The following is a 23,951-nucleotide window of genomic DNA, read 5'->3' on the forward strand; positions in this document are numbered from 1 at the left end:
GAAGAAAATTTAATAGTATCCCTCAACACAAAAAATTAAAAGAAAACCCTAACCGTGACCCAAACCGTAAGCTAAATGTACCAATTATTACTAAATACAACTGCCTTAATACCTGATATAGATATCGATATAAAGTAATTATGTTTAAGGTTTTAATTTTTTTATAATCTTGTAATTAATTTTAAGGGACAGAGCGTTGTGACGAAAATACTTGATTTTGATCTTCAACGCAAACATAAACTGGTTGAAATTTATGATGCTATTCTTCAATTAGCGGATGAACTTCAAAGAGAAAAAAGTATCATTCAAGAGCTGACAACACAATTTGGAAACTTTAGAAGTGAAATTCCAAACTCAAAAGAAATATTACTAGAAGAAGAATGTCCAATAATAATTGCTGGTAAGTGGTTGATATTTTATGTAACCTGATTATCTTTTTATGGGTAAGTATTTCGTATCAGATACTCAATCGATGCACTGAATAGCATGTCGGACTTTCCGTTTAGAATTTTCCTTGAAACTCATTTTGTTGTTTGTTAATTTCTTTTTACTGAAATAATGTATCCTCCAATTTGTTTTCACATGTTACACAATGCAATTCACGATTGATTTTCGTTATTCCATTGTTAAACAAACAAAATTGAAACTCCCTATTATGCGCTTTACACATCGTGCATTTTGAGTGACCTATCTGATATTTTTTTTATAACTTAGGTAACAAAGGTTTTAGAGAAACAAAAATCGTATGACACAGTAGTACATAATTGATATTTAAATACGTCATGAGGACTACGATGCATATAATCATACACTGTTGTTCATGTTGGGCTCACTGGCGTTCAGGTCGTGATTTCTTGTAACTAGTACAGTGTAGAAGTGCTCTTGATTTATTCAAACTTTCAAAATTGGGCTATACAATATCTAATATTCAAACTTATATTTACTATATGACCAATCGATAACAAACAATTATAACAATAAAGACATATTTTTTCTGTATGTTTGTTTCATTTGATAATGACGAACGCTGAAGACAAAAATCATTTTCTCGCTATTAACACGATTAGGGCCCGTTTAATGTCTTATTGCATTTGAAGTTCAACTGGCCCAATAGGAACGTGAGCTGTTCTCATCGCTTTACGTCAGTCGTCAGTTAACATTAACAAACATCATCTCTAAAACTAATGGGCTAAATTTAACCAAACTTTGCAACACAATCATCATAAGAGTATCTATTTTTTTTAAATATGTCGGATGACTCCGCCTTTCATTTAACATTGATATGGTTAGATTATTGGGTAAGAAGCAGTTTGTGGCTTCTTTACCTGAAACCAAATAATTTAGAACAAATCTGACATGGGATAAACATTTTAATAACTAAAGGTTAATATAAATATGCCTTGAAATTTTCAGACGAAACAGACAACCCATTATCGGGTTACTATCCTTGAAATAGTAGTTTGAAGGAAACTTTGAAGTTCTAGGTTATTATCTTTGATACAATTGTAAATAGCAGTAATGCTTAGCAAAGTAAGAGCAACAGAAAAGTCCACAAGACCAAAATTTTCAATTGATCCCTTTAGGAGTTATGGTCCAATAGATAATCTCAAACTGTTTTTCGTAAAGGAGTAGTTCTGGTCAGAACCCTGTTTGACCCAAAAATATAGCAGTTTTACAAAATTGTTAAAATGTTAACTTTTAGTTATCTTATGAAATGAAGAAGACTTCTTCTACATAAATATGGGCTGTTTTCGACAATAAAATGCACATATATAAAGTACAAGCCTCATAAAGTTACGCTAAATTACTGAAATCATCACAATTTTGGCATTTAAATTAAAATTTAGGAATTTCCGTCTTAAATGAAAGTGGCCGCATTTGTGTTCATTCTTCGTATTGAAATGTAAGTTGCATTGTATTTAATGATAGTAAATAACATATATAAAGGTTGTGGATGAACACGAATGTGGCCACTTTCGTTTTTCATGTTTTTGGCAAACACCATCTGACAAGTGACATTTTTTGGCATACTTGTTAGATTTTTTTATATTTGAGCTTGAAACGGAGCTTTTTTAATGATTTAATCACTTAAAATCTTTCAGATAAACGAATTGAATCAAGTGAAATAGACGCTTTAGTGTTTAAAAAGTGTCCAAAATCATTCTTCAGATGAAACTGACATTTCAGGCCAAAATATGCCCTTACCAGACCTACTCCATTGTGTAATCTTACAAAAAAATCTTTTCTGAACCTACTGAGATATTTTAACAAAACTTTGCTACATTGATCATTAGGGATTTTTTGTAAAGTGTCCTATGACTCCGACTGCCGACTAACATGGCTGACATGGCTAAAATAGAACATAGGGTTAAAATGAAGTTTTCGGCTTATACCTGTATCTCTGAAACTAAAGCATTTAGAGAAAAGCGGACTTGTGGTAAAACAAATGTTCATCAGATTTATATCTGTCTACCCTAAATTTAAGTAGAAACAGACAATCACCTGTAAAAGAAAAGAGGGACGAAAGACACCAAAGGGACAGTCAAACTCGTAAATCTAAAACAAACTGACAACGCCATGGCTAAAAATAAAAAAGACAAACAGAAAAACAATAGCACACATGACACAACATAGAAAACTAAAGAATAAACAACACGAACGGTTGATGCCCCATAATTTGTATTTTTAGGGAAATTTGGAAGTTTTTTGTTTAAATAATATTATATCTAAAGATGAACTGCAAAACAGCAATAATATTTAGCAACTAAGTATAAATAAGTCAACGTGACCAAAATTGTTAATTGGTCCCCTAATGAGTTATTGTCCTATTAATAGATTTTTAACATTTTCGCATGTCAAGCTTCATACAAACCCTAGGCCTGGGTGAATCTTTTTTCTTTAGAGGAGGGATATATAATTGATGTTGGTTTGGGAGACTTTCATGACAGTACCCTTTTACAATTTATGTCAATTATCTTGAATATCATTATAGATTTAGATATACAAAGCCAAAATTGTCATTTGACAATTTATTCGAGTTATTGTCCTTTAAAGTAAATTTCTTCAATTTATTGGTAGATCTTGTTACTTTCTTCATCTATATTCTGCTTATCATTTAAATACTGAGCAAAAATAAACCAAAGCTGGCCTCAATAATTTGTCGGGTATTTAATCAAATTTGCTATAAATTTAACCTTATTTTACATCATTTCCGAAACCACAGTATATACAGTTGGAAGATACAGACTCTTCATTATTTTCTAATTCCTTATCTAAAGCATTAACAACATGTTCTGCAATAACAAAAGCTGTAAGATACTAAAATGTCCTGTACCAAGTCAGGAAAATGGCAATTGTGATATAATAGTTCGTTTCTGTGTGTGTTTCATTTGAATGTTGTGTTTCAGTTGTGTTGTTGTTCTCCTTTTATATTTGATGTGATTCCCTCAGTTTTAGTTTGTAACCCGGATTTGTTTTTTCTTAATCGATTAATGAATTTCGAACAGCGATATACTACTGTTGCCTTTATTTTTCTGTAAAGACTACTAAAATGTAAAATACGTACTGTATATATTTAAATATTCCATCACTTTAACAAGTTTGTAGCGATATTTCTGCACTCGAGATAATTATTTAAAAATTTCAATATTTATAGCGTAAGGCTTGCCAAGGGTTTTACATAGTAAAAAGTTACTGTTGAGAGTGGAGAAGTATCGTTATACACGAGTTAAAGAATTTGTTTCTCCAGTGGTTTGTATCCTTCTTTTTCAAAGATTTGCAGAAAGTTATGTTCTTTGTATGTGACGTCATCAGACATGGTCGCATTTGTTCATGACGTTACAATGGGAACATTCAAAGGAAACCAAGAAAAATTGACGCTATTATAAATTCGACCAATTAGTTGCCGGGAATAGTTATATATATAAAAATTTGCGAAAGCAAATTTACAGTTCTTACATTGTTGGGTTAATGTCTATACGAGTTATATAATATATATATATGCGAAAGCAAATTTACAGATCTAACATTGTTGGGTTGATGTTTAGACGAGTTGTATATATATATATATATATATATATATATATCTACAACTCGTCTAAACATCAACCCAACAATGTTAGATCTGTTTTTGCTTTAGCAAATTTTTGGTTCTTCCCTCGCCGGGATTCGAACCCATGACACCAAATCGCCTGCACTGCAGCCGTCCCGCTACAATGTACACCACACGACCACCTGGGCGCTACCTAACAGAAAACCCTGGTCGTTTTTGGTTCAACTTTTTGGAACTTTTGGTCCTCGATGCTGTTCAACTTTGTACTTGTTTCGGTTTTCAAACTTTTGTATCTGGGAGTCACTAGTATGTCTTGTGTGGAAAAAATGCACATCTGGCGTATTAAAACTTTAAACCTGTGCCTTTTGTTAGCTTATTTTCATGTGTTTCTTTGTCAATTGTGTTCTCCTATTTATTTATATTGTAGTCCTGTAATGTTGTGTTTTCATTTAATGTTTATTTTACATGGCCATAAAAGAGAGAGGTTTAGCATTCCACAAAACCAGGTTTAACCCACCATTTTTTCCTTTGAAAATATCCTGTACAAAGTCAGGAATATGGCTATTGTTATATTATAGTTCGTTTATGTGTGTGTTACATTTTAACGTTCTGTTTCCGTTGTGTCGTTTGTTTTCTCTTATTTTTGAGTGTGAATTCACATTACTATAAGACGTGTCACTGTACAATATGTATTTGGTTTTAATGTTATATTTGTTATTCTCATAGTATTTTGTCTAATACTTAGTCCGTTTCTGTGTATGTTGCATTTTGATGTTGTGTCGTTGTTCTCCTCTTATGTATGATGCGTTCCCCTCAGTTTCAGTTGGTTACTCCGATTTTGTTTTTTGTCCATGGATTTATAAGTTTTGAACAGAGGTATACCACTGTTGCCTTTATTTACCCAAAATAAGAAATACTATGAGTATATATTCATTATATTAATGACATTTGTGCACTTGCATCAAAGTACACATTCGGGATTGAAATACCTGCTAGAAAATATTAATTAGCTAAAATCAATTAGTAAACAGTGTGTTAAATTGTTCTGGATAAAGTAAATAAAATGCATGTATATTGTGAAACGCAATCAACCATTTGTCACCTTTAACATCTAAATTTGTCCTCCAATACTGAAAATTACTTAAGATTTCTTTTACGATACTTGTAAAAATTTTGGTGAAAAGGGCTGTTGGTCTTATTTTAGATTCAATCGATTTCTCTTACTTTATATATGTATATATAGATCTCAAACTTAATTATAACGGATTAGTTTCTTTTTTTTCACTGAAGGGGAGATTCATGTGCTTGAAAGGTCTGGTATTTATAGATGTGCCATTTGACTTTGGTATTTTCAAAAAGGTGCTGTTCTTGCTGCAATATCCTACACGTGGTGATATCCTCTGCTATTGTTTGCAATATCAATTCTAGTTGAAACTATTATTGTTAAACTCCCAATAGTACGAATGTATCTTCAATGTAACTATACGGTAATTATAACTTGACTTCGTCTGCTTCGTAGACCCATTGCTGATGGAGGCTTCCATTTGATTTGTTTGCCATTTTTGTCTTAATTTTAATGTTCATTTAAGGATGTACACCTCTGAGGTTCCAAAAATTTCGAGAATCAACTTTTGTACTAACCTGATTTTTGGGTTTGTATGACTGTAAAATAATTGGTGAAGAAAAATCATATGGTGGTGCACTTCTTTTTTTTGCAACAACCCTTTAAAAATACCCAATTTTGATGATTTTCCAATTTTTCATCAGTTCTTGCCCATTGTTGGGCTATTATCGAGAGAGAAAAAAATCACAGTTCCACAATTAAAACGTTTTTTCATACTTTCAACAAAGATGAAGTGGACTAATCTGAATAAATTCAACTTAAATAAAACTATACTATAGGTAGGTGTTAATATAAGAAAGTTTTGTCATATTTTAATGCTTTTTCATGGTAAATTTACTATGCTGTCAATTTTGCAAATTTGTGATTTTTCTTTGTTTTAGAACAATATGCATATGATGTCAAGTTTTTTGTTATAAATGATTTAAAATTAATTATACATAACTAAGTAATTTGAAAAGACTAAAGTGATATGGGATGTACATGTGTCTGAAAAAAATCATTTTTTGTAACCCTCACCTATTTCCTCAAGTGTTTTGCTAAATAGACAGCCTTGATTGGTAATAAAATTTGAAACTTGAATTACTCAAAAATTGCTGATTGTTTCATTGCAATCATCCACTTTATCACATATTTTAGAAATAATTCTAGAACGATATTTAAACAAGAGTGAAACGTCAGAGGAATACATCCCTAACGGTTGAATTGATAAACAAATTAATAGAATTGTTACCCTTAAGCAACAAATACCCAATCAAGGTTTGGTCCAATTTTGTTAAGATTTTCGGTTGATTATAATAAGTGTTTACGACCACTGGGTCGACACCACTGATTGTTGGTGGTTTGTTCACTGTCCTAGTTATCACTTTATTGCCAATTTGTATTTGCGTTGCTATGATATTATATTATATTGACAACTGTTCTCACTGCAAAGTAAAAAATACTGCAGTTGCATTTTCTTTCTTTCTTCCAGTTAATATTACTGAATATATTTGAGTAATCATAAATGAAACTCATCTTAAACACAAGGACTTAAATTGTATGCGTTAGACGTGCTTTTTGTCAAAAACACACTAATCAGTGGCGTTCGAATAAAAAAAAGAGAGAAAAAGTATGAATTTGAGGGTTTAGGACACACAAATGTGGTATTTTGTCTAATAAAACTAAGGCTATCTATTACTGGGGAAGACAATATCTCGTATTACGAAAAAGATTTCTTTTATGAACAGTTAATTTATAATTACGGCCATATCAATGATAAGTCTTTTCAACACAGAAGTGCTTACTACTGGGCTACTGAACATATTTGTAGCGACTAAACAGAATCTTTGTTCATGCTTTAGGCGAGACATCTGCAGGAAAGAGTGGTTTTATTAACTTATTGATAGGGAGCGACATTTTGCCAGTGTCAGCCCTAGCATGTACTTCAACTATAATAAAACTACACAATTCTACTAAGAGAGAAATCAGAGTTACTGACGACAAAGGCAAGGAAAAAGTAATAGAATTTGGTCCAGATGACGAATCCAGTTCGATACAAAAAGAAGTTCGCAAATATGTGACCATAAAAGGAGAATTTTTGAACTGTAAATGTGTTGATATGTATTTCCCAGTTCCAATGTTGAAGGTATGATTTATTTTCATTTAAAAAATTCTACTGTAAATTTCGTTCATTTTGATGGAAATGCTGAAAGAATTGTATTTACCATTAAGATATCTACATTTTTACAATCGCAGAGTTAAACTTTGGAATTGAATAGCACAACGTTCTTAAAACTGCAATGAGCTGTATCACACGTTAGTTGTTAAAAACATATAAAATCAAGAATGAAGGTCTACTTACAAAAGATCTCTTGTTCCGTATAATGTATATTTTTAAGTCGCATAGCTTCTTTTAATTAATGATATTTTTTTTAAATTGATGTTCGAATTAATACGAGATTTTGATTATATCAATAATAATTGAAAACAAAATCTGCCAATAACTATACACATGAAAGCATACTAGACAGGACGAACGAACACATGTTATTTCAGAGCTAAAGCCTAATTGGCTTAGCGGAATATACTGTCATATACAGTTGGAATTGCGTTACCAAGAATCATCTGATGAACAAAGAGTGCATACTACAAATTCATACATGTAATAGGAAGGACAACTTTAGCTAAGGGTAAACTTAAAGCAGGTATACCAAAGATTTATTCTTGATAATTTACTTTTAACGTTTTATTTAAATGAACTTACTGATAGTATGCTCTAGCTTCGTAGACAGTATATGACCGAAATGTCATATATACATGTAAGTTTACGTACTGTATCGGATATCAGGGCCAAAGACACAGTTACAAGAAAGGTTATAGTCAACGTTAAATGTTACTTTGCACAACTTCTTTAAGAAAAGAAAGCGTTTTTCGACTTCTTTCAATTAATAGCTTGAAAACGATTGCATTGACCCGCTCTTCTTAATTGACATGCATAGAAAGGTATGCTTATTTATGAAGATTATTTTTACTAATTTCTAATAAACAAATCAGCGATGATTTGTTTTTCAAATTTTATAAATTTGCAGCCAAAACTGCCTTTTCTAAAACCACGAACTTTTAATCAAAATGAACAATTTCTAAAAGATTTTTGCACTAATGTAGCGCATAGAAAATATTCATAAGTTTTTTACAATTACCCGTTTGTTATTATCTATATATTGAATATTAATTACATCTTTTCGAAGATAAAAAATGTGAAAAGCAAAACGCGGGAAACTTTGAGCATTTTTTTCAAACTTTCAAACACCATTGATCTCTATAAGTAGCACTAGAAGATGTGTTTTTGTAATTACATAATATGTGATTCACTAGGATTGAAAAGGCTTGTATGCAAATGATTGACACAAAATCACAGTTAGATCAAAACTACCATTTGCCGTGAACAAAAAAAATTCAAATAAATAATATTTTCTTAATTTCTTTAACCTAACATCTTACTAAGTTAATGCATATGATGAATCCCATATGTTTTGGCTATTGTTGTTATATTAAAAATAAATCATTTTAACAAAAAACGTCCCGTCATATTCATTTGGATACGCCTTCATTAGATCTGTGCTATTGATGAAATACATATCAACTATTTGAACTACTGAATTAGTATATGATTTTATTTAATAGGGTAACACCGTTATCGTAGATACTCCAGGCATAGGCACAACAGCAAATCCCGAACTTAATGCTCGTCTGTTTGAGTTCCTACCTCGTGCAGTTGCTTTTATCTATATCATTGATTCTAGTCGTGCTGGTGGACTTGAAAATGACAGGGTATGAAAGATTTTGTTTATCAATCTAAACAAAAGATATCGATTTTGATATGGAATAATTATATGGTATTTCTGTAATCAAATTTCTGTACCAAGTCAGGAATATGACAGTTGTTATCCATTCGTTTGATGTGTTTGGACTTTTGATTTTGCCTTTTGATTTTGGATTTTCCTTTTTGAATTTTCCTCGGAGTTCGGTATTTTTGTGTTTTTACTTTTTTCTGACTATGGTCATTACATACTGATACTGCGGACAGACATAATCGAACTAGTATATATATATATCATGTTTTGGGGGGTTTTCTTTCTTTATCGTATACTAGTATCGTAGTACACTCTCAATATTGATCAGCAAATCAACAAATCCTCAAAGAGTTCTTCTATATTTTATTTTTAATATTTAATATTTGTTATAAAAATAACAAAACACATTAGGCACAAATATGGACGTGTCTGATTTAATATAAAAATCAATATTCTGACTTGTTAGGAACGAACATAAACCTTTCCCGTTCATTTTATACCTTTACTTATCGGGAAGACACTATCAAAGTTCAAACGAATACTGCATTCGCACAAATGGTCATGCACATGCCATGTTTGGCTCATAAGAAAGATAATATTTCAGAAATTAAATTTGAAGATAATTTTAACTTTTAGGTTACGTGGCATGTTTCTTAAAGTTACGTGACTTTTGAGGAAAATATGGAAAACTACGAAATCCTTCAAAGTATTTCGTTGGTTTTCTTATTATAGCTGTAAGTTAAGTTAAGTGAAAGTAACCTCCGGCATTGAGATAAGAACACGCCATCGTTACGCCATGCGTTAGTTTAGCATACCCTTGCACTACTGGCATCATAACGAATATATTGAATGTAAAGTACTTTTTTTTAAACTCTTCTCCTCAAATCGTGGGGAAAAAACATATGAAGCCTGTTTAATATTAGAAATTATGTGTTCAGATGATAAATTTTTGTTGCCACTTGCAAGATTTTTACGCAAATATAGGATGAATACACTCCTTAGTCTGTAATTTTTCAATTGGCTTATACATGTTTCTTTATTTAACAAAAAGTGTTTTGAACTGAATCATAACCCAACACTTACAAAACCACGTGTTGTTACATTTTTTCAATTTTGTCCCAAAATTCAGTATATTTTAAATATTTTTGTCTCTTTTACGATAATTTTCTCTCAGAAATGACTACGGATTTCTATCGCACTTCAAATTGACATTGACGTCATGTCCGTTAAATGTGTCTCTTTCAAATGACACGTTTAACTTACAGAAAATTTGGAAACTTTCTTAATATGACAGTTGGTATCCATTAGTTTGATGTGTTTAAGCTTTTGATCTCGCCATTTCATTAGGGACTTTCCGTTTTGAATTGTCCTTGGAGTTTAGTATTTTTGTGATTTTACTTTTATTATGTCGGTTGTATGTAAATGACAGAGAAGATAACTAATACTTGTGTCCTTCTTAGTTTTTCTAAATTTTGTGATCACTTAACTCAACGTGCTTTTAAACTAAAGTTTGACAAGGAAAGCCTAACATATTCCGTCATCCTTGTATATGCAAAAGACTATATCAACAAGTAGCAGCCCTGTTTCCAACACAAAGCGAATGTTTACCGAAAGAGGAATATGTTTATTTACTCTGCAAATTGAATATCGCTTGATGTAAACTGTCGCTTTTATTTTTTTTTAAATTAAATGACTGATGTTGTTATTAAACGTTGTTCAATTCTCACTCGTTATAATGCTGTAATTATTTTGTTAAATATATAGATTGTACGATTTTTCTCCATTCTGGAAAAATAGTGTACAAAATATTTTTATTTGAATTTCTATAAATTTGTTATTTCTACTAATTTGCAGCTATTGGCAATATTTGAGGAACTGCGGAGCTGGAGACAACGAGGAAAGTTGATAGAATTTGATGTTTCTAGAACAGTTTTTGTTTGCAATAAATGGGATGCGATTGAGGAAGAAGAAGACGAGGTTTTTGATTACATTACAGAAACGCTTCGTGAACATTGGCCTAATTTTCATGAAAAACAGCTGTTCAAACTGAGTGTGAAGGAGGTATAAGTTACAACTATGAATAACTTATAGAGAGAGAGAGAGAGAGAGAGAGAGAGAGAGAGAGAGAGAGAGAGAGAGAGAGAGAGAGAGAGAGAGAGATAGAGAGCGGCTTTTGCATCTGATTCAGTAAAGTATACTAGGACAGAAGGTGAGAAAAACAGCTGTTCAAACTTAGTGTGAAGGAGGTATAAGTTACAACTATGAATAACTTAGAGAGAGAGAGAGAGAGAGAGAGAGAGAGAGAGAGAGAGAGAGAGAGAGAGACAGAGAGAGAGATAGAGAGCGGCTTTTGCATCTGATTCAGTAAAGTATACTAGGACAGAAGGTGAGAAAATACCCTATAAAAAATGAACTACAACTACAACTACAAACCCAGTCGTTTGGTCAAATTCGAATAAAAGTTGGAGTAAATACGACAATTGACAAATATCAGTCGTCATCTGTAAAAGATGTAATCAAATGAGTTCAAAACTGATATCACAATGCAATAATGTTTTCAAATTCAATATTCAATTACCATGAATCGTTCTTTTTGTTGACTACTTTATTCATTTAGCCATTATTTGAACACTTTTGTCAGGAAAAAAAGTTGGCCAAGCAAGAGAAAAGTTCGGAAAATTATCGGAAACTTCTTTCTGGTATTGAAAAAATGGTTCCCAGCAGCTTAGAAGCTAAAGTTGTTATGAATGCAAGGTATCTTTGGTATTATTATGTTCATATATTTCTAACAAACAGTATAGTGAAGCTATGTCAACCAAAAGGCCTAGGATCCGACACATTTTCCTTTTGAGTTCAGGTTCTTATAATTTCAATTCAACGTATAATTATAAAAAAAAAAATGGTGTATGATTACCAATGAGACAACTCTACGCAAGAGACAAACATGACACAGAAATAAACAAAGTATAAGTCTTTTTAATTGCAATAGGTTTTCAGGATAACGCAAATTACGACATTTCAGCAACATATGCAATAGACCGTATACATTTTATATAATTATGATAATAAAATCCTCCTGTCAATTAAGAGTGCTCCAAGCATTAAATATTTACACATACCGTTGTATACAAATTTTGAATATATAATGCGGATTTCCTTATTTATTTATCTTTCTATTATTCAATATCATTTAACACCGGTATATGTCACTGTCAACGTATCATGCTTTTCTTAGACATTACCTTATTATCTGGTATATAATCAGCTTGCATTAGGCAAAATGACAGGTCCTGTTTGAAAAGTGCGAAAAAACAGAATTAGTTTGGCTTTTGGCAAAAAGACTATTAACAAGCAGCCCTTCAGATGCTGATTTATTTATTGTTGCTCAAACACCTTGTTGACGATAGTATACATTTATTATGTTTGTTGAGATTTGTTTCATTTTGGACTTCATTCCATTCAACGTGTCCAACGGCTTCATTTTCCGTATAAACATTAAGATATTGTCGTTTGATTGTTTCCAATAAATTTTGCATTCATATTTAGCCAGGAGCTCAATAGCAAAGAGTTGTAATATGTAAAAAACCGTTCGAATCATTTATATATTAAACACCTGATTGCAAATATTTAAACATTTTCTGTATGTTGAATGACATTTTTCGTCATACTTTTCTCTGAAGCTACCGTACAGAATGTTTCAAATTAGGTCATCAGCTCAAACGTGATGAGTTGTAACGGGTTAGCTTCGTAGCAATTGTCAGATACATACATGTACTTTTTCATCATTTATTGCCGTCATTTTATTTTCAATATCATGTTAAATAAACTTTAAAAAATGTCAACAATTTTTTTCAGAAAATGTTCAACAAAACAACTTTGTTTGTCAGTAAGTCAACACAACATAAAATGTAACGTCTGTGCACGGTTTTTTTTTATCTGTCCATCACAGTTTGTCTCTGTGACCTAATCCTGTGCATTACTAGGTGTGATAGTGATATTCTATATTCATTTATGTTGCCATCTAAATCATATCCAAATAATAGTGTCATTAAGTATACTGCTTTTCAAATTACGAAATTAATTGAAATATAGGATCCCGGTGATTTTTGTGGTCAATTGTTGTACATTTATTTAAACAATATAATTCAAATTTAATTTATAAGTACATTAACAATGTCCCTAAACAAAATGCAAAATCTAAAGCTCGAACACATCAAACGAATGAATAACAACTGTCATATTCCTGATTTGGTATAGGCATTTTCTTATGTAGAAAATGGGTCACAGCATACCCGTTAAATTGAAATAACTATGACAATTGGTTTTGATATAGTGTCATTAATACATTTAGTAAATACTTTCTCAATGAAACCTTACTACACTTGAAAGATAATTTGCTTTCTTTCTTGTTTTTAAATCATGGTATCAGATATGATTTATTGATATTATGATTGACATTTTTGTTCATGTTATTAAAGAGTTTTGTTGCTTTGGTAGCCCAGGGAAACATGATTATTTGTATTCAAGAATCCAAAAAAAGTAGAACAGCAAATTTGTAAACTATACAATGAGTCCTGCAGACATGCTTTAGATCGATTTCAACCGAAGAATTTAATTTTTACTCCCTGAAATATTTAAACATTTTGAAAACATATACACATTTGAGGAATATTTTCATACACCATTTTCTACAGAAGAAAATACATGTAATAAGTCAAGAATATGACAGTTGTTATCCTTTCGTTTAATGTGTTTGAGCTTTTGATTTCGCCAATTGATTAGGGACTTTCCTAATTTTCCTCGGAGTTTAGTATTTTTGTATTTTTACTTTTTGAACAAAGGGTTTCTAAATCGATCGATTACTTTTGAACAGCGGTATACTACTGCTGCCATTATCTAATATTTTGCAGAATGAAATATTGTCATTATATTCGCTTGGATATAATCAAGGTACATTAAAAGAAGTTATTAGACTGACATCACGAAACTTCTCCTCTATACGAAATTTGATTCAGATTTAGAATCCAAACTGTCTAACAAAAGTATTTTACTGAAATCGATGATAAACCCCTTCAGACACATGTTCTTAAGAATTTCCATTACTGTTAAAGCTTTATGTGTTCTGCTATTTACAGATGGCAACAAACTTTTCTGACAGCAATGATGGACAGAACTTTTGGAAGAATAAAATGGTCGAGAAAATGTCAGAGCGTAAAAAAGGAATTGATACGTCTAGCTGAACAAAAACAACATGTTCTATTTAGCGAGATGGTTGAGGTTTGTATACTCAATATTAAATCACCACAATATGTGTTTACATTAGTCAACCATTATCGTTCTACAAATTATATAGAAATAAAATATTAACTAATGTGCATAAACGAAGGATAAAATGAGAATGCACAAATGAATATATATACCGATGTATCACCACATGGGTTTCAATAAAATGAAATGTTGTATGAATATCAATGCGACAAAAACCCGGCGATTCGAAAAGAAAAAAAAACATATAAACTTGAATTAATCTTGTTCACATTGCAACCACCAAAAATGTATCAATTGTCAGACACGCATTTATTTTTAAAATGTCGAGGTACATATACTTGTTTCTTTTACTAAACCAAACTTGAGAAACTCTGCTAATAAACTAATCGATCTTCCGAGTAAACCAATTATAAAAGGAAATAAATTGAATATTGTAGGAAGATCTTTGAAAAATAAATTAACCGGGTTTATCATTCATTTGTTTTCAATAAATTTGAACATAACTGAGTATGTTTCCTATACGAAAATAAGCTATCATGATGCTTTATCAAGTCGTTGCTTATATTTAGCCATTGAACAAAGTCCACTGTAGGTAAGCAAAAATGAGAGACAACTCTGGAGGTCAATTTTTCTTTTCCGATTTTCGTACAGTAAAAGGTTCATTTGAGCCAAACCGCTTATCTCGGGCATGTTAATACACCTATCCATTCTCCTGCCAATCATCAGTTAATTGACCAATCACATGTGGTCAATTTACCACATGTGTAAACATTTGATAGCTGCACGTGTTGTCGGACATAACCTCGGTCAAGCTTTCTTATCTGAACAGTTAATTTGATAGAATTTTTTTTAATTTTTGCAATTAAATCATTATTAATATTGTTTTAGGGAAAGTAATCAATGTAAGAGGATAGAGGAAGGTCAAGTTGTCAATTTCCACCAAAATAAATAATGATAAAATGATATTTTAATGAATGAAACTAATCAATAAATCAATTAAAAAGGAATAGGATGGCAGTACTTATGTTTTACATGCTCATAGTATTTAAAAAAAGATGAAAATATATATATTTTGAAACACAAGATTTTGATTGGTTTACAAATTGAATTAGAATTCAAATTAATATTTTTTTCATTCATTTAAGAATTTATTATACTATAAAACATCCAAGTAAGAATGTGTTATTTCTTAAAGTTACATTATATATATCATAATGTAAAGATTCAGCATTTAAAGAATTGAATACAAAAATGAAAGTATTTATGTTTGTACTGTCATTCTGAGAATTTTGTTAAAGGTAGGGGAAACTTGAATAATAACAATAAAAAGAAATATTTCAATAGATGCGCCATAAGTAAAATAAAAAGTGTAATTTTGATACGACTTGGTCTTCTGCGGGAATATTTACTGATAAAGCGGGATTATTTAATATCATATATTTTATAAAAAGAAAAAAAAAGTAGTGAGAAGTTTTGGATAAATTTAATTTTCTTAATTTGAAATTAAAAAGGTACAATGTGATAATATTTCTATCTTAAAAGGATAAGAGTCTATATGAATTAAAGCCAAGACGAATCACTGAGTAAAAAGACGAACTTAAATGACCAATTATATACATGTTAGCAAAAAATAAATTAATTTTCTTTTATTCTTTACTTTTTACTTAGTGATTACTTAGGAATTTTAAACATTTTTGTTAAATATCAGTATAAGTTACCTATGGACATAAAAAAAAGAAAATTAGTTAAATATTGTTCAATAGACAATTATTAGGTACTGGAGCACTGATGCTTGTTTTACAAGTTGACCCACTGCTGTGTTTGTCAACACAACAAACATACTTATTAACATTCATTAGCCATGCTTTATTAAACTTTTATCATCATAACTTATCTTATCAATCATATCATATTCTATATCTTGTTGTGAAAACTACATTTCTGTGAATGAAAGTAAATTAATCTTCCGCAAATTTCAATGTTCTATTTGTTTCTTTTAATTTAGTTTAAATGGTCAGAATTTCATAAATCTATCTCTCAACTCTTGAGGAGTGACTATTTTATCATATTTTAACACAAAAACATATATATATTGCTCTTCTTTATATTTTTTATAACATTTTCTTTACTTTGTTATTATCAAATGTTCATAATAACCGCCATTTTGTTGATTACCTTGACCTAAGATGCTGGGTTGCCATGTGATTCTAAGGGAGGCGGGCTTATCAGTAGATAGTGGAAAGGTGTATCGTCAGTGTGCTGATATTGAACCAAAATTTGATACATAAAATCATTCCAATTTTCGTAAAATAGTTATTAAAAAATTCGAGCATAATGGTCGTTACTTTAACAACAAAAACAGTTGAGGATGATCGTAGCGTAAATTGTTATGGTCGTAATCCTTTATTAAAAATAAAGCAAGTCAACAGTTTGATTTTTTTTTGATTTTTTTTTTTTATCTTTTTGGTGTTCAAACAACAGTGCATACTTACATTGTTATAATACATAAGTGAATGGCATGATTTTTTATGGCATTGTTACAATATTGATATTTAACGAATAAGACATAGTAAAAATTTGCAATTTAAATGATGTGAATACTCAGTGCATGATACAGCTAAAAGATACTTTGGAATACATTAAATATATATGATCATATCAAAAATAAATCTAATTAAATATCTTCCATAAATCCCCCTCACCCCAATCTGTCGACAAATGACTCGTGTTTGTCTTTAAAAAGAAATAAATATTCTGATATCTCCACCCGTCGTTTCAAAATTTTTAGATAAAGCTTGCACATACATGTTTATTAACAGTCTGTCTAATTGTGTGCTCTTAACACAGTTAATGTAAAACTTTGCCTGTAGAATATAATGATTTAAAACTAAGTTATCAGAACACAATACACAGAAAATTACACTGTCTTTATTCAAAAATATTTGTACTCCAAAAACTAAATACCACCAATTAGAAAATTCTTTCCAAAATTGTTTTATTTCTGTACATTCAAAAAAATTATGCACTATGGTTTATATTTTTTTACAAAAGTGGGACGAAAGATACCAAAGGGACAGTCAAACTCATAAATCTAAAACAAACTGACAACGCCATGGATAAGACAAACAGACAAACAATAGTACACATGACACAACATAGAAAACCAAAGAATAAACAACACGAACCCCACCAAAAACTAGGAGTGATCTCAGGTGCTTCGGAAGGGTCAGCAGATCCTGTTCCACATGTGGCACCAGCCGTGTTGCTTATGTGATATCAAATCCGGTAAATAGTCTAATTCGGTAGGTCACATTCATGAAAGGGAAGGGGATTGTAGTTACGACGTAAGGAACATATCCGATATCATTTGTGAAACGGTTATTTCATAACGGTCAACCAACTTGTGATGGCGTCCGTAAAATTTACGAAGGGATGTTTTCAACTTCACCATTTGAAAGTCTTCGTTTAATAACTTCCTTGTGAGCAGCAACCCTCTATCAAGAAAATCATGATAAGAAATGCAAGCACGGGAATATCGTATCAATTGAGAGATATATACCCCGTATGCAGGTGCTGCTGGAAAGTTCACAATTGGAAAGCTGAAATCATCTCTTTTGTCGTAAAGTTTTGTTTTCAACCGACCCTCATGGTCAATTTCTAGATGTAAGTCAAGATATGAAGCCGACTTAACTGTATCTGTAGTATCCTATATCTCTAGTTCAATGAGATAGATGCGTTCCACATAGTCACCAAATTTTGAATTATTTAGTGAAAGAACATTATCTATTTAGCGGAAAGTAAAGTTAAAGGATATTGCTAACTTCTTATCCCTCCTCCTAAAAAGTTCCTGCATGAAGTCAGCTGTATAATAATAAAGAAATAAGTCGGCAAGTAGAGGGACACAGTTTGTTCCCATTTGAATGCCGACAGTCTGTTGAAAAACACGTCCTCCAAACATAACAAATATGTTGTCAATAAAAAAAATCAAGCATCTTGATAATTTCAGTTTCAGAGAATTTTTTGTTTGAATCAGAGTGATCCTTTACAAAGTAGGATTTATTCCTTCCTAAGACAAGATACTTGTATCGACGTTGGCCATTCTTTTTTATGAAGCAAAGCAATACCAACTCTTTCAATTTGTCTTTTAGTTTGGAATGTCGAATACTTGTGTAAAGAGTAGAAAAGTCAAATGTTTTAATACTGTTACAGGATGAAAGAGAGTTAGATTGTATGTACTATAAAAGATCTTTGAAATTTTTAAGTATCCACATCTGATTCACGCAACCTCTAGAATAGGCAGTTTCACAATAACTTTGAAGCCCGTCTTTGATTGCTGATCAAATAGATGTCAATTATTTAGAAAGAGGTTTCGTGGAGCACTTGCAAGACGCAGCAATATACCTTTGTTTGTAAGGACACTTATGTAGTTTAGGTATCCAATACAGTGATGAAAGATCCTGTTCTTCATCTTTGGTTTAAATTCCAAAGGAACAAAGTACAGACCTATGATTATCCAGGATTTCCTCTTTGGTAAGTGTCATGAGGGTATATGTTGAGTTTCAAAGTGAATTGTAAATACCGCATTCGTTTATCAAGCAGTTAATGATGTTATTTTGGGCTTTGTCTGAGCGGACAATGACATATTTATCATGGAAGTCGGATAGGTGTTTAGCAACATTTGGGTCTTAAAAGATTGACGTAGCATGGGCATTGATGGACCCATTCAGTTTCTTAATTCTGATTTGTATCAACGACCTCACTGCCTTAATCCATTCGAAAAGAGCGTCTTCCTTGTTCTTCTATACAACTGGCACATTCATAAGTATTAAGGAAAGTTATTTTTCTAGGAAGATAATTATGCGAGACTATTCTGTGTAACATTTTATATTGTACATTTAAAAGCTAGTGAATACATATTTTTCCACTTTTCGTCACTAATTTTTATATTAAAACTTTCTTCCCCTCCCTTTTTTGTGAAATAGGAGAAACACTTTCCCGATCGATGAAAGGTGAATATACATCTTGAGGGAATAATTTTATTCTCATGCTCAAAAACGAATCCAAATGAGTTGCTGTTAGGTGACATGTGTTGTTGCAATAAAAAAATCTTTCCAGTCACGTGGTATAGCAAGTTTAATAGATAAAATGTCTACAAAAGTAACTTTCAGGTAAAAAAAAAATAATAGTATCATAAGACAACAATTCGCCTTTATCATCAACAATACCATTGATGAACCGTATGCCTTTCATGTACCAATACCTTGCTACCAAAACTAAAACAAACCAATGCTTTTTGAATAAATTTCTATTCTAGCGTATCAAACGCTTTTTCGACATCGACTAGTTATATAAGCCCTGGATAATTCTTTAAAGCAGTAACAATATAATATCAATAATGAGTAGTAGATTTTCACCAATGTATCAACCAGCCACTTATCCCGTCTGGTCCGGATCTATAATAGATATAGGAAGATGTGGTTTGAGTGCCAATGAGACAACTCTCCATCCAAATAACAATTTATATAAGTAAACCATTATAGGTCAATGTATGACCTTCAACACAGAGCCTTGGCTCACACCAAACAAAAAGCTATAAAGGGCTCCAAACTTACTAGTGTAAAACCGTTCAAACGGGAAGACCAAAGGTCTAATATAAGTTTCGGAAGAAATAATTTCATTCCTTCCGCATTAACCATTTTGTTAACTTTGGCTAATAATTTGTAATCAAAATTTAAGAGAGAAAGAGGACGCCAGTTCTATCCTTATCTTTCTTTGGATTAAGAGTCGGAATACCCCGTCTTTGGTCTATTGATAGGGTTCCGGTCTCGAAGGAATATTCATAGCTTTCTAAAACATATTTTTTTTATATCAATCCAGAAAAAATAGTTAAACTCAGCAGTAAGCCCAATTTCAAATTGATACTTCGAGAAAACATTAGTAAGGAATCAAAATAAGCTTAAACTATTGATAGGTTATTGAGGTTGTTACGTTATCGTTATATTTAGGAATTCGCAGGTCCGTACATTAATTAAAGAACATACGCCTTATTTTAAGTCTGTAGTTTATAAGTCGTATTGTGATTTGTTGAAGTCATGGTGATTATAAGGTGCAAAGTTATTCCTTGTACAATGACGAAGTTCAGGTATGATTATTACCCGTGGTTATAGCAAATCATGAATACGCATATTGGTACAATGCCAAATTGCGTTCGGTTGAAATTGTGCAAACATCCCATAGAGCAAATTACACGGATAATTAATATTAAACCCGTGTTCTGAGCGACTCGTGCATGCGGGTCATTAATAAATGTGTTTAATGAAATCAAATAGGTAACGACTAATGGGTGCCGTAGAACGTCCATTAGAGTTTTGACGGCGATGATTTCTTGGCAAGGGTTTGAATACTGAATCAATGAGGTCGCAATGAATCGGAAAAACATGGTAGACCCTTTGATGGCCATTGTTTTCCACTCTATGTCCGGGTTGTTATTTCTGTTACAGAATCCCCATTTCCATCCTCAATTTTATTTATTCATTCGTTAAAGTATGCTTCGGTGTGAGACACAGCCTTGTGTTACAGATCGTACGTTGACCTATAAAGGGTTTTCTTTTGCAAATTCCGACTTTGTGAGTTGTGTCATTGACACTCATGTCACAGATTTCAGAAACTGGCAGTACATTGTGTCTTTTTAGTTATATAATATTGCGTATTGAAAGTCAAGAGCCTTTCATGCAGGGCTTGTGTTTGGTTGGTATCTGTCATATATTTTTTTCGTTTTTGTTTATGTTTGCACTTATATTCTTTCGAATTGTTTTAACTGTGTTATATTTAGGCCTTTTATTGCTTACATTATGGTATTGATTTTTATCAATGTTGAAAGGCGAATGGTGATATATAGTTGTTGAAATCCTCGTCGTCCTTTGGTGTGGTGAATATTTGTGTCATGGCAATTGGCAATCGTACCACATTTCCTAATATATTTTTTAAATATCTTACGATTTATGGATGATTGGTTGTTATCTTAAGCTCTTCTTTTGATGACAAATCTGTACATAGAATCAGGTTCACACCTGTTTTTGGTCAATACATTGTTAAGGGTAAGGGTATTTATTTGAAAATAATGGATGATTGGTGGTGTACGTCGTAGAAGCACCTAAACGGTGTTGCGCTGGTTACTGGAATATTTGATAAAACAAGACCAGGAACTTTTTATCTGAGTCACAGGTTATATGTTGAGTATGAAGTCTATTTTCATTGAACGGGTATACATATTTAATCAGGGTTCAGCTGAGGCCCACTTCTTGGTGCGTAATGTTCTCAATGCGTTGAAGACCCATTGATGGCATTCGATTTGATCTGTTCTTTTGTGGGGTTGTTGTCTCTTTGACATACATGTTTTCCCTATTTCCATTCTCAATTTGATATATGTCATCAATTTTAGGATTCAGTAATACTTTTTGTATCATTTGAAAATTGTCAGTAAATTGTGTGTTCTAAAAGGATCACCAGTCACTTTTCACCCGATAACGTAATGACTAAAATATTTTTTCAAATATGTACTCCTTTCCAGTTTGTTCTTTCTGACCGGGACATATTGGGTGATGTTACATCTTTCAAAGTCTATCCGAAGTAATAAAAAAAATAGATTACGTTAAAAAAGACAATAACAATCAAACCCAAATAGTAAACAAAGACTCACAAATCCAAACGACATTTACATAAACAGTTAGGAATAATAATTTAGAAACTGCACGAACTCAACAAAAAACCGGGAGTGAAATCAGGTGCTCCAGAAGTGTTAGCATTTCCTGCACTGTATGCGGCACCTGTCGTGTTATTTCTTTGTTCAGTTCGGTAATGATGGAAGGTTCTTATGACTGAGAAAGAATTTCAGATTTGATTTCTGACACACTTTTGTCATAATGGCCAATCAGCTCAAGCTGGTGACCGTTGAATTTCTTGAGTGATGACCTTAATTTGATTGGTTCATAGCCCTGACTTAGTAACTTTTGAGAAAGCAGTATTCCTCGTTCAACAAAATCAATGTACTTTGAGCTAGCTCTAGAGTAACGTATCAATTGAGACACATATACTCCATATGTTGGTGTCGCTGGGATGTTGCTACACTAAATGGAAAGATGGCTATAGGAAAATTAAAATCATCCAGTCTGTCATAAATTTTGGTATTCAACCTACCATCTGTAGTCATTTACAGAAAAAGGTCTAAATATGAAGCAGATTTATCTGTGTCGGTAGTATCTTTAATTGCAAGTTCACTTGGATATATTAAATGTAAGTGATAACTGAATCTATTATTATTAAGAGACAGTACATCATCAATATACCGAAAGGTTAAATTAAAAGATTGGGCTAATATATTTTCTCCTTTCTGTACAAGCCCTTGGATAAATTAAAAAGCAATTGTTCAGAGAACAATTGAAGGTCTTTCCATCAAAACAATGTATTTTGATATGAAAAGTTGTGAAACTAAGTTTAAAATGTCATTTCAATCGTCAAATGATAGCTCCTGGTAAGCTGATTCCAAAAATGTATTGTTTCCATACATTTTTTTTAAATAAGGGAGATAATTTGTTACTTCCGGTTTGAAAAATGTTACTTCCGATTATATTTGAATATTTACTTGAAACTAATTCCAAACATATCTGGTCCTTTATACTTTTATATTAATAAAGTACAAAAAAATAGCTACTTCCGGTTTACAAAAGGTCACTTCCGGTTGTTTTTTTCAAGGTTAAATGGTTTGAAACTTTTTTCTAAAAGTTGTATATCTTTATCATGTATACATATAGAATAAAAGCAAAGGTCAAAATCTAGAACGTCAAATTAAGCTATGACCTTGAGATCAATTTCAAGGTCATACACCAAGGACCTCAAATCAAAAGACCATAGGTCTTAATTATATTTAGTTAATGAGTTATATCACCAAACGCGTATTTTTAAATACAAGAGGGGAGAAAACTCCCTTTTACATTCAACGTACGCTTGCAATCAAAATTTACATCTTACGACATGTCGCAACTAACAATTTAGTAAAAAAAAAATGTTGATATCTTATACAGTCTATGGATATAAGTGAAAATAAGCCAAATTCAAATATTAGAATATGACCTTGACCTTTGACCTTGACCTAATTTTCTTTTTTTGGGACCAAGGACCTCAAATCAAAAGATCCTAGGTCTCTATCACTTATGATTTATAAGATAGAAATTCATATCACTTATATCAGATGCATAAGGGGAAATAACTCTCATATGGAGGGGTCATATCGCTTCGGTCAAAATAGGACAAATCATGCCAAGGATATAACGAGCAATTTTGTAAAATAAATTTGTCATAATCTTTTACGGTTGCGAAGAAGATGCGCTAACAAGGAAAACAGTGTTTGGGGAGATAACTCCTACAAAGAAAAGTATTCGTTTACGCAGGGTAAATTTCAAAAGCGCATAAACTGTTCGATATCATATACCAAATATCTAAGCGACTTATTGCGAAACAAATGTTTATCGCAAGAACAAAATTAGGCGGAAGAAAAAAAAAAAAAAATAATCTGAAGAAAAACAATAGGTCTTTCCACAGAAAAGTGGAAAGACCTAATTATGCTTCATAAGAACATGAAGAATATAAAAACAAATCTGCAAGTAGAGGAGCGGAATTG

Source organism: Mytilus trossulus, chromosome 7 (genome assembly GCF_036588685.1).
Source record: "Mytilus trossulus isolate FHL-02 chromosome 7, PNRI_Mtr1.1.1.hap1, whole genome shotgun sequence".
NCBI classification, from domain to species: Eukaryota; Metazoa; Mollusca; class Bivalvia; order Mytilida; family Mytilidae; genus Mytilus; species Mytilus trossulus.